This window comes from Mus caroli, unplaced genomic scaffold, assembly GCF_978045245.1.
Source record: "Mus caroli unplaced genomic scaffold, Mus_caroli_1 scaffold_10, whole genome shotgun sequence".
NCBI lineage: Eukaryota > Metazoa > Chordata > Mammalia > Rodentia > Muridae > Mus > Mus caroli.
This window is the reverse complement of record NW_028227265.1, coordinates 42,791,556-42,804,664: the sequence shown is the minus strand read 5'-3', so window position 1 is coordinate 42,804,664 and position 13,109 is coordinate 42,791,556.

Genomic DNA, 13,109 nt, shown 5'->3' with positions numbered 1-13,109 from the left:
AGGGGGATGCTGGAAGGGTGGGGTGGGAGAGGGTGGGTCGATGGGTGAGCACCTTTATAGAGGCAAAGGGGAGGGAGGAGAGGGAGGTTGTGGGGTGGGGGAACAGGTCTTGTGGAGGGGTAACCGGGAAGTGGGATAGCATTTGAGATGTAAATGAATGGAATGATTAATTTTGAAAAATATATTATGGAAAATGTCTTATTCTATGTTTTGTTATAATTTGCTAGTATACACACATATGTGCAAGAATGTCATAAAGATTCACACTGGACATAATTTGTAAGTCTCATATGGCCAAGCAGTGTGTCTTCCCTTTTCTCTAGAGCCATAATCTTAGTCCATTCATCTGTTTATCCATTTACCTTTTTGGAACAGGGTCCCCCTGTGTATCCCAGGCTGGCCTGGAACTTTTGATCCAAATGCCGGAATTACAAATGTGCACTGTCATGTCTGGTTCTCCAGTTCTCTTATTGACTGTGACAGTGCCTGGCATGGGACTCTACCACCAGCTCATTAAGTTCTCTTCAGCCGTTACCACTTTCTTAAAAAATTATTTTCATTATTTTGTGTATGGGGTGACAGTGGTGAATATGTCATGACACATCTGTGGAGGTCAGGGGACAACTTTGTGGAATTGATTCTTCCGTCTACCCTTATGTTGGTTCCCAGGATCTAACTCAGATCTCCAGGTTTGTGTGGCAAGCACCTTTACATGCCGAGCCACCTCACTGGCCCATTATCGGTTTAATCCCTAGCCATCACACTTGGAGAAGAAAACCCAAGTTCAAAGAGGTCCCTCAAGCCTTCTTCTCGTCTCTGAGGATGGCTGGGCACAGTCGGTACACTCCAAGCAAGTGGTTTCTCAAAGCAGCCACAGGCTGAGACCTCTGGCTCCAGAAGAGAGACAAGGATGTGGGCAGAGCCCCAGGCAGCTGCCTGGGCTTGGTTCTGTGCAGCACCCTGGGGATCCCCTTCTGTGGCGCCTGTAAGCCTGCCTGGTCTCTTAGCAACTGTTGGTGGCATAAACAATAAAGGGGTTTTGAGAGCCAGGCTGTATAGCATTTCAGAGCTTCTGCAGTCTTCAGGAGAGATTAGCTTTTTCTCTTGCTAGTGGATGCCCTTGAACCCAAGGTAGGGCTCATAGAGCACAGGCAGGTGCTGGCCTCTGCTACATTCTCCCGGTTCTCTGGTCTTAGTGGACACTGTCCTATTGCTAAGCCTGAGCTCCGAGCACACAGACATAGTGTGCTCTCACAACCCCCTTTCTCAAGCAGCAGGGCTGGAGGTGTTGGATCTCGGGTATTCTTGGCATTTTGATCCACCAAGTATGCCAGCAGGTGCCAAGTCTCTACTATCAGGGGAAGTGACCTCAGAGCTTGGATGTGTCCGCAAAGTCACCATCCAGACTTGAAGGTCCCATTACAGGCACCTGTCACCCAAGCTGGAAAGTCTCCATCCTTCCTTGCGTCAGACCTTCCAGAAAGAGGCTGAGGCTTATGGAAAAGCAGACAGAAGTCTTAGGATGGGATAGATATTGGCTATGTTTTTGTCAACATGACACAAGCTAGAGTCACAGGATAAGAAACCTTAATTGAGAAAACGCTTTGGAGAGATTGGCCTGTAGGCAGGACTATTGGGCATTTCCTTGAGTAATGATTGATTTGCGGGCATATCTAGCCCATTATGGGCTGGGACAACCCCTGGGAAGGTGGTCCTGGGGTACATAAGAATGCAAACTGAGCAAGCCATGGGTAGCATGCCAGTAAGCAGAACTTTTTCCATGACCTCTGCTTCAGTTTCTGCTACGACTTCCTTTCTTGATAGACAGTGGGCTGTAAAATGAAATTAAACCCTCTTCTCCCCAGCCAGGTCCTGCATGGCTTGGTTCTGATGAGGCGATGTGGGAATGAGGAAATGACAGACACGGGAGAAACAAAAGATGCATGTAACCATGGGCTTTTCCACTCATGCCCCAGTTCCCAAAATAATGACTCTGAGACTTAACTATATATGAATAGATGTCTAGGCCAGAAGCTTGGGCTTGTTCCCTGTCGAGCTCGTAACTTAATTAATCTGTTTATCCTAGTCTATGAGTGCCACCTGGCTGGTTACCTCTTCTCAGTTTCATGTGTCTGCCTCCTCAGAGTTGGGCGTGGATCTCTTCCCTGGTCTGACTCTACTCCTACTTAGACCAGGAGTGTAAGCCATTTCTGTGCCATTTCTCTGCACCTTACCTGGGGAAGGCGTTGACATTTCTATGAGTCTGACACACTGGGGTCCTTTACATGGCTCTGCTTATGGCAACAATACATAGTCACTCAGGGCTTCATCAGTTCCCCATTCCTCCCAAGGTTCTTTTGGTCATGGTGTTTATCCCCACAACAGAAACCTAACTAAGATAGGGCAAGACCCCAGAATCCCATAGTGCCCTTCTTGAATATTTTACTCACTGGAATCTAAAAACACAGCATGGGTAGAGTGTGGAAAGGGCCAGCTGGGACAACCTGAATCAGGGTCTGGAAAAGGTGTGCTCCTTCCCCCAGAGGCTGATAGTTCACGGGGAAAGTGAAATAGATCCATTATGAAGGATCAGTGTCGCACTTGGCGTTTTATGTGTGCTGGGAAGTCACACTCAGGCCCTCATGCTTGTACGAGGCGTGCTCTTACCCACCGAATCACTTCCCTAGCCTTGGACCTGTGTTTCAAGATATATCTCCTCCTGGGTCTCTTTCCCTGTGCTCTGCTTCTTGCGTTCCTGAGGCGGACAGCTTCCTCTATCCCATTCTTCTGCCACCATGCTACTCTGCCTAAGCACACAGGACCAAGCATGACTCAATCCCCTGAAACCATGAGCCACAATAAATTCTCCCTGTATTAGCGACTAACTGACACCCCCTCCCCGCTAAAAACCTTAAGAAAGAGTTCGTCACACAATTTGAGGGACCGCATCAATCATGCCAGAGAAGTGGACAGCCGCCACATCTTCCTTCTGTGTCTTTGTTTTCATCTGAGAAAATGGAAGAAATTGTCATCTTTACTTTGAGGGGACAGTAATAAGAGTAAATGAGCTAAGAGCTGTTCTCCCACACAGATCAGTTCATACTGACTCGATTGCTATTAGGGACCTCGCTGGCTCAGAAGATTCAGCATTAACGCCACCACTCTCCTCAGTCTATCTCTTTTTAGAGTCCTGCTTGTTGTCACAGATCTTTCAGGTCTAAGTTTCCCAATAAGTTTGGTTGCTAAGCAATAGTCCAATTTTCTATACTGACTAAGCATTTTTAAAATTGCTTTTTGTTATTATGTGTGTGGGTGTTTTGTCTGCACATATGTCTGTGTACTGTGTGTGTACCTGGTGCCCATGGAAGCCAGAAGAGAGTGTCAGATCCCTTGGAACTGGAGTTACAGTTTGTTGTGAGTTGCCATGTGGTACTGGGAATCAAACCCAGGTCTTCTGAAAAAGCAGTTCTCTTAACTGCTGAGCCATCTCTCCAGCCCCTGACTAAGTATTTCTAAATATCTCAGTACAATAATGGAAAAAGGCAACCCCAGGCCCCAAAAGCCTGAAAGGCTATTCTTTTAACTCCTTGTTTTGCAGCATCATCTCCTCCTCCTCCTCCTCATTCTTTTTTTCTTTCTCTTCTTCTTTTTCTTCTCCTCCTTCCTCTTCTTCTTCCTCCTCCTCCACTTCCTTTTTCCTTCCCCTCTTCTTCCTCCCCTTTCTCTTCCTCCTCTTCCTTGTTCATGTTTGGTCTGGCTCTCTGAGGATTTGAGCTACCCAGTAACTGGAGGGCAGCAGGCAGCCATGACTGAGGATGCTTTTGAAATCAGCAAGTTCAAGGATAACTGAAGCCCCAAATCACACTAACACAAGACATCCTGTTATGAAGAAGCACAAAACAATCTCTGCAACATGATTGGCTGTTAACTCTCTGGCTATTTGCTTTGTTTCTGTCATGGAGAGTAACCATGTATTGCTGAGATATATTACACTCTCCAACTCGGTAGAGACAGCAACAAACATGCAGAATGAAATGTGGGTTGAATTCTTCAGGTATTATTATTATTATTTTAGCTCTGAGCAGCTACTTATGACCCTGCTGCATCTCCCACTGTGTGTAGCATCCTGGGTACCAGGCTTCTCCTGGCTTCTTCAGGCTTCAAGATGAAAGAAAAACTGAGTGTTAGCTGAACATTGGTAAGAAACCCGAGCCTGTGACGCTTGTTCACAAAGCTTGTGTCACAGACACATGCTGGAAGCTGTGGATACATGACCTCACTTCCTCCCTCAGAAGTATGTGACATCACTGCTGCCTTGGACCGGGCTATGCTCTGGCTGCTAATGACTGGATCTGGCCCTGGCATTTGCTCTCAGGATATATTAGTTTGCTGTTCCTTGTACAAGCTCGTAGGTAATAAAAACAGCAACCACCAGTGTCTGTTCTTTGCTACTTTATTCATTTATTTTTGAGCCAGTATTTAGCAATGTGGCTCAGGCTAGCCTGGAACTTATGACCTTCCTGTCTTTGCCTTCTGAGTGCTGGGTTTACAGGCTTGTACTGCCAAACCTTGTAACAAATGTTCTCTTCCATGCAATTTCTCCAGTTCTCCATTCACTTTTATTCGGTTTCAGTTTTGAGTCCCAGATGCTGGCAATCCCATTGTGATAGATACAAAAGGCACTGTTAGCAGGCCAGAGAGCTAAAGGGTCTTAGGAGTCACGTGCCAAGGACTTTTGATCAAGACCACTCGCTGATTCATTGATTGATTGTAGGGCAGGGACTGAACTCAGGGTTTCACATGAGTTAGGCAAGCACTATACCAAAGAGCTGTCCCCAAGCTGGGCTCCATCACTGCCAGAAGAGGTAGCATGTCAGGCCTGTGGTTGGTGCAGCTGGGATGTCTGGAGTCCTTACTTCAGCTTCTTTGTGTGTCTTTATTCATGCCATTTCTAGTTTCTCCTGTAGGTCTCAGCTGCTTACTAGTTAGTTTAAATGTGAAAAGCCATTTCTTTGACTGTAACAAGCAAAGTCGTGGCAAGTCGATTTTGGTGGAAATCATGCAGCAGGAAGGATCTGGGACAAGACTTTGGCCTCTGCATCCTGGCGGAGGTGAGAGGCAAGCACCAGAGACGGGAAATGCCTATCATGGTTTGAAACAAAAGATACCAGTGAGCTAGTGGAAACACTGTTCCTTCCTGTTATCTTCTGGGAAAACATTTCTTTTTCTTCCCAAGGCAGAGTGTCACGATGGACCCCAGACTGGCCCTGGTCTGCCTGCCCCAGCCTTCGTTAATCTATTAAAAAGAAAAATCTCCTGCCTTCCTGTTGTCCTGGGGAGACAAGCTGACAAATGGTAAGTGTGTGCAGGGCGAGTCACGGGGAGCAAACCCGAAAGCAGTATTCCTTCATGCCTTTTGCTTCAGTGCCTGCCTCTAGGTTCTTCCACTGCTGTGGCTCCAGCTCTGACGTCTTTCTAGGGACCACTACTTCTTTCAGTTAAAAGAAACACTTTCTTCCCCAAGTTGCTTTTGGTTATGGTGTTTTATCACAGCAACAGGAACCCTACCTAAGCCAACACTAAAATCAATACTAGATCTTCTATGGCTTAACCCTTGGCCAGCAGCTACATCCTGATCATGAATTGTAGATCACTGGTTGTCTAGTCATGCCTGTAACCCCAGCACCTGGGATACAGAGGCCAGAGATCTCAGCAAGCTCCAGAGACGGATGGTCTATATGGGGAGCTCTTGGTCCTGAACCTATGTAAGAGCCAGCTTAAAAACACAACCAAAACCCAGAAACCTTGAATTGCAACACTGCAGAAATTCAGATGTGTTTCCTACTCAAATAGCTTGAATATATCTAATGGCCTGTAGGATAATAATTAGCCTTACACTTTGTTTGAACAAAAATCATCATAGGAAACTTCGATCTGTATACGGCATTTTCTCTAATAAACCATGCTGAATAACATTCCTGCTGCAGAATTTAAGAATTTTTCTGATTCAGCTCCTTCAAAATGACCGAGATGTGAGCTGGAGAGACAGTCCAGAGGTGAAGGGTACTCTCTGTTCCTGCAGAGGTCCCTGGTTCAGTTCCCAAGATGACATGGTGGCTCACAACTCCCTGTAAACTCCAGCTCCAGGGGATCTGATACCCTCTTCTGACTTCCATGGGCACTAATTGTGCATATGGTGCACATGCATACATGCATGCAGATAAAACACACATAAAGTAGAATGAATACATCAAATAAATTAAAAATCCTACCGAGAATGACTGTTCTTAACTCCTGGTGGGAGTTTCCCATGGGTGAGCGAGCCCGCCTCCTATTCTCAGAGGAACTCTTTAAGAACTCCGTGGCTCCCTGGCTGTAACCTGTGTCAGGTCCCACTGCTTGCCTTACCCTGTCCCACCCCACCCACCAGGTGCTATTCTTCCTTTTGGTGACTATTGAATAGAGCTCTAGTGTTAACTTTTCATTCACAAAAGCAACTTAAAGGAGGGATCTTCACTCCATCTCAGGGCAGCAGAGGTTTCCGTGCACAGCATGATGGCTCTATCATTTTTAGACTTGTAGCAAGTCAAGGACTGCCTGGCAGAAGAAGATATGGAGGAGGGAAGCTGAAGAGGTACTGTCTTAGGGTTTTACTGCTGTGAACAGACACCATGACCAAGGCAAGTCTTATAAAAAACAACATTTACTTGGGGCTGGCTTACAGGTTCAGAGGTTCAGTCCATTATCATCAAGGTGGGAGCATGGCAGTATCCAGGCAGGCATGGTGCAGGAGGAGCTGAGAGTTCTATGTCTTCATCCAAAGGCTGCTAGTGGAAGTCTGACTTCCAGGCAACTAGGGTGAGGATCTTATGTCCACACCCACAGTGACACACCTACTCCAACCAGGCCACACCTCCTAATGGTGCCACTCCCTGGTTCAAGAATATACAAACCATCACAGGTACCCATCACAGACACAACCCACAGACCCACTTGCTCTAACTAATTGTCCTAATAGCCCAGTTGGTGTGATGTCTCCAGTGGGTTATTCAGGGAGGAGGGTCAACATTCACACAAGCCAGTCACCTCTCAGTGGTGCCACCAGCTAGAGACCAAGCCTCTAAAAAGCATAGGAGCTTTTGGGAGGCTATGTAACCATTTGGCATTTTTCTATGTCTGTCCCAGTTCCCAAAAAGTTACACAGAGGTTTATTTATTTATGAATTAATGCCTAGACCTTAAGCTAGACTTGTTCCCCAACTAGCTTGTAACTCAATTAACTCACATACTATTCTATGTCTGCCACGTGGCTAGTTTCATACAACAGACTTCCTCTGCACCTCGGTGGGGAACTTCCTGCTCCTGACTCCTTCCCAGAATTCCTTTCTCTCTGCCAGATATTCCACCTTCTATTCTCTCCTGCCTTTCTATAGTCTATTCAGCTCTTTATTGGCAGGTGATGCTCTTACATGGTGCACAAGAGAGTGTCCCTACAAGGCTATTTTGCTTCCACATTGTAACAGGTCAGGACTTGGCTTAAGCAGGGCTTACTGGTTTTATAAAATGATCCCAGAGACATAGCTCTATTTCATGTTGTTGATAATCAGGGGCTCCAGTGAACCACAATGTTCCTCCCCCCCCCCCATTTTTCATGCATGAGGTTTAAATTGAGTGATTAGCTCTCTGATATACATGAGTGTGTGTGTATCTATACAGCTTTGACCGTGCACGACCTGGTTAGGTGAGAACAATGACAACACAGTCAGTGCTTTTAATTTTTTTTTTTTTATATGAATACACTGTAGCTGTCTTCAGACCCACCAGAAGAGGGCATCAGATCTCATTACAGATGGTTGTGAGCCACCATGTGGTTGCTGGGAATTGAACTCAGGACCTCTGGAAGAGCAGTCAGTGCTCTTAACCGCTGAGCCATCTCTCCAGCCCCCGCTTTTAATTTTTTTTAAATTTAGTTTTTTGTGTATGCATGTTTTGCATGCGTGTTTGTCTGTGCACCATGTGTGTGCTAGGTGCCCAGGGAAGTCAGGTCCCCTGAAATTGAAATTACACAATTCTGAGCCACTATGTAGGGGATGGAAATTGAACCCAGGTCCTCTGGAAGAGCAGCCAATGCTTTTAACTGCTGAGCAATCTGTCTAGCCCATAAATCATTATATATGGTTTCTTTCAGGTATGAGATAGAATGATGTTTGCCTTCCAAATCACATGTACATGCATTCAGTGCAGGGCTCATCAATGGTCTATAACATCAACTATTGAACATTAGTGGACTGTATGCCCAAGTGTTTGAATTAGTATCCCCCCTTTTCTCAATGCTTTAAAAATGGTTTTCAGAGAAAGAGTGACAGGAATCTGTGATCCCAGGACTCAGGACACAGAAGCAGAAGGATCATTCGTTCTTTGAGCTCATTTATAGTTATGTCTTCAAAAGAGATGTTCCCTTCCCTTCTCTTCCCTTCCCTTCCCTTCCCTTCCCTTCCCTTCCCTTCCCTTCCCTTCCCTTCCCTTCCTTCCTTCCTTCCTTCCCTCCTTCCCTCCTTCTTTCCTTCTTTCTTTCTTTTTTGGTCTTGTCTGAGACAACGTTGCATATAACCCAGGCTGTCCTTGAACTTGTCACAAAGCTGAGGTTGACCTTGAACTCTTCAGTCTTTTGTCCACATCTCAGGGCAGGCTTCTCTTCCTCTTTCCTGTAAAGCTCTCTACCCTGGACGTCCCAAACACTGACTCCCAGGGTTTGTTCCTGTCTCCTTCTGCCCCTGTTCAGACTCTTTCGTTCATCTGTCTTTGGGTTATCCAATTCCTAAGCCCCAGGACATTCCAGGCCTTGGTCTTCAGGATGGGTCTACTCCACTGGAAATCACAATCCACTGGAAATCAGTTTCATGACTTTGAATATAAGCTGACTTTAAATGCCACTTACCCACAGATTCTGTCTCCAGTACAGACTAGTGCTTGACTTCCAGATCTGTTGTCAGAGTTGCTGATCCACAACCTTGACTCTGATGTTTAACAGACACTTCAGAGTTGAAACCTTTCACTCAGAGGAAAGCTTTTGATTTCCTCCTCAATGCAGTTTCCCTTCTCAGTCAGCCTTTTCCTAAACTGGAAGGGCCGGTGCTGATGCAGAGCTGGGCTCCACTGTGCCTCCTCTTCCTCCTTCTCCTCATTCCCCATCTTAGAAAACAAAAGAAGAATTAGCTGGGCAGTGGTGGCGCATACCTTTAATTCAGCACTTGAGAGGCAGAGGCAGGCATATCTCTGAGTTTGAAGCCACCTGCTCTACAGAGTGAGTTCCAGGACAGCCCGGGCTACACAGAGAAACCCTGTCTCAAAAACACAAAGCAAAACAAACCAACAAACAAGAACCAACACTTATTATTAGTGTGTTGTGTGTGTGTGTGTGTGTGTGTGTGTATGTGGTGTGTGCTATACCCACATGCCAAGATGTGCACATGGAAGTCAAAGGGACAACTTTATCACTGCTTCCACATATATGTGGGATCCAGGGCTCAAACTCAGGTCTCCAGACTTGGATGACTAGCGTCTTCACCCTCTGAACCACCTCCTCTCAGACCTACTTTGTGCTCTTCTAAGTACTTGATGACAGTTATAACCTCATAACACTCTATCATCATCATCATCACCACCACCACCACCATCACCACCACCATCACCACCACCACCACCACCACCTCCACTACCACCATTTCACAGGCTAGTAAACTGAGGTACAAAGAGGTTAAAAGTCCAAATACAGTTGGTGACCCATGGTTGGTGCATGCATGAATGAGAGAATGAGTGCATGGCCTCACCTATGCAATGACTACAGCATAGGGATTCAATTCTGTAGTTGGGATGTTCCCCAGGTGAGCCACAGGCCATGTGTACTCGAAGTAGCTAGGATGCAGAGGCAAGTTTCTATTCAAGGTGGCCCATGACACATGAGTGTCTGGGGACATTGTTTCTTCTCACATCTTTTCCATCTGTGGGTCTCTAGACGCACCTCAGGGTGCCCAGTAAGTTAGTTATTTTCACTTTGCTGTGGTGAGATGAAACCCAGGGCTGGGACATGGTGAACCAGGGCTTTATCACTGGGCTCCATCCAGCCCTGTCTAGGAAGGCACTTCATCTTTGGTAGGGCTGTGTCTGCCCTATTTTGTTAGCTGGATACTTTTCTTTCTCTTTACTGATGGTGGGTCATCTCTTCTTATATACTTGAGACAGACTGACCAATTGTCTCTTTAAACAGTAGAGCCTTTTAGTAACGTAATTTCTCAGTTAAGGAATCTAAGTGGCTTTCCAGTGGTCTAGTGTATGAGGTTGACTCTATCCCACTGACATGGGCAAAGAAGCTGTTTACAGAGATCTAAGGCCATAGGAATGGAGAACATACCTACACAGTCCCTGCAGGCCAATATACCCACTGAGCCAGGATGTTGCTAGCCTCCATGTGTACATCCAGGGTCCTATCTGTGGTTATGTTCTGATCAAATAGGGTCCCAAGGGTGACTGGGCAGCCCGGATTGCCTCTTCTTGGAGCTCTTGGATTGCTTTACTCCTAGGGTGGGGCAGGGATTGCTTTGAAATGTCTGAGGACAGAGGTGGTAGGATTCCTGGCCACCAGACACATGGATGGTAGGCAGCACTTCCCCTGGTGGGGCCAGACTTCCCCTTGAGTTCCTTTTATCCCTTCCTATGGCTGGTCTACCCACTGCAGTCAGTTTGGTGTCAGCTGTCACCAAACTCCTCAGTGGGCAGCTGTCATTTTATAAAATGTCACATGTTCCAGCCTGGAGAGTAACCCATCACTAAGAAGCCACTGTACTTCAAATAGCTAGAGCTTCGGACATATACATAGAATTAAAACCTTTACACACACTTCTGGCAGAGTCGTGACTCAGACTAGAAAGGCGCCAGCCCCTCCTTCCTGTGCCTCCTCTGCATGTGTTTCCCTTTCCTGAGCACCCACCAAAGCTGCCAGCTCAGCGACAAATGGTGGCCTAGCACAGCATCTGGGCTGTTGCCATTTTTTCCTGGACAGTCTCACCAGAGACTCAGTTTAGGTGTTTGTTTTGTTTTGTGAACAGGTAACAGGCAGCAAGGGAACAGAACCTCAGGTCTCAATGCCACACATCAGACCCAGGAGCTGCTTGGGACAAAATGGAATTTTATTTATTTCAGAATTGAAAGTAAGTGGGCAAACGGAATTCACATGTGAACTTTCCCAATAGCTAACAGGTAAAAACAACTCAAATAAATGCCTGTCTGTGAATGAGCGGACTAATACTGAACGGAGGTATAGCCATCCATTCAATGGAGAATTAGTCACAAAAAGAGGTCGGGTACTGACACGGCTACCTCAACGTTGGCACGCTGAGTGGAAGCAAAGGCATGGGGGACAGTATTGTGTCTTGTTGATGTGAAATATCATCAACAGAAAAATCTAAACAGATGAAAGGCCCAGGGACTGGGAACCGGTTACTTCCTGTGGCTGACTTGCTCTTGGTCTGATGGGAATGCTCTAGAGCTCGGCAGTGGTTGCACGAGCAAGTGCCAGGTGTCCGAAGTGGCACATTTCCTGTGAGATACCTTTTACCACAGAAAGTCTTCCTAGAAATCAAAAGATTATACTTTGTAAAAAGAGTTATCAAGATTTATTTCTTTTAGATTGTGTGATGACTGTTTTGTCTGTATGCCTGTTCACCACAAGCATGCCTGGTGTCCTCAGAAGTCAGAAGAGAGCATCATATCCCATGGAACTGGAGTTACCAGCAGTTATAAATCACCGTGTGGGTGCTGGGATTGGAATCTGGATCCGCTGCAAGAACAGCCAGTGCCCTTAACCACTGAGCCATCGCTCCAGCCCCAGCCCCAGGTGACTTGCATACCTGTTTCTTTCCCATTTCCATCTTCCTCTCTGGCATGCTGAAGAGATGTCTGGAGCCACAGCAGCTTTTTTGTAATAGAAAGAAGATACCCATGCACATAAAAGCTGCTCCACTAAGACCAGCAGAGGGAAGAAAACGCCTGGGTCCTTCTTGGCAGTTTGTGACAGCTGGACTAACAATAAAAGGATTTAGTAAATGACAAAAGCAGGTCCTGTGTAAAGCTCTGTGGCCAGGCTTCTGTAATGTGAGAGTAGAAGCAATCACAACTACTAACGTTAGAAGCATAATGGGAGAGGAAGTAAAAATAGGTACTGTATCCTGGGTTGTGTGCCGGTTAGTGCCATCAGCCTGATACAATCCCACACAGACCCCAGAAGGAGGAACCTCAGTTGAGTTGTTCTGGTGCATGCGTTTAAAGACTCCCCCTGGGGGGTGGTCACCCTGACACCCCCTGGGGTTGGGAGGGGGCGCAGGGCGGGCCGGGGACAGGGAGGGTAGGGAAGAGGGTGGGGCCTGTAAGGAGGGCTCTTGATTCGCCCCATCTCCCTCAGATGGCCTCAGACTCATGACCCCTCTAGAGCCGTGGTGGTTCTGGGTCGAGAGTTCCCATCTGCTTCCTGCTTCACGATTCTTCACCCAGCCCCTCAGCAGGTGTGGCTACCTCAGGGATCTGGCTCTGAACCCACTGGCCACTTCTCAGAGCATCAGGTTTTCCATCTAGAAGGCACCTAGACTCACAATGCAGGTTCTGTGGCTGAGCCCTGGGAGGCCTGAAGTCTCACTTTTCACACCAGCCTTCCGAATGAGGCCAAGAAGCAAACACCCAGTGCGGTCTGTGAGCAGCTGCCAGTAGGCAGACGCATCTGTTCACTTGCCAGCATTGGTGACAATCACTTTCCCTTTCCCACAGTTCAAGGCAACAGCTTTAGGACTGAAGCATGGTCTGGCCTGTGTCAAGTGCTCATCCCTGCCTTGGTAATGGTGGCCAGAAGAGGGCTGCAATACACCAGGCTTTTCATATCCCTGCCTAAAGTATGGGGACTGACTGTGGGGCCGGAAGCTCAGGGTTATCCTGGTCCAAAGAAGACATGAGCTGGGCCTCCCACCTACTTGGGAGACTGAGAGAGGAAACTCACAAGTTCAAGGGCCACATGAGTAATGTTTGTGATACCCTGTCTCAAAGTAAAAAACAAAAGAGACTGGG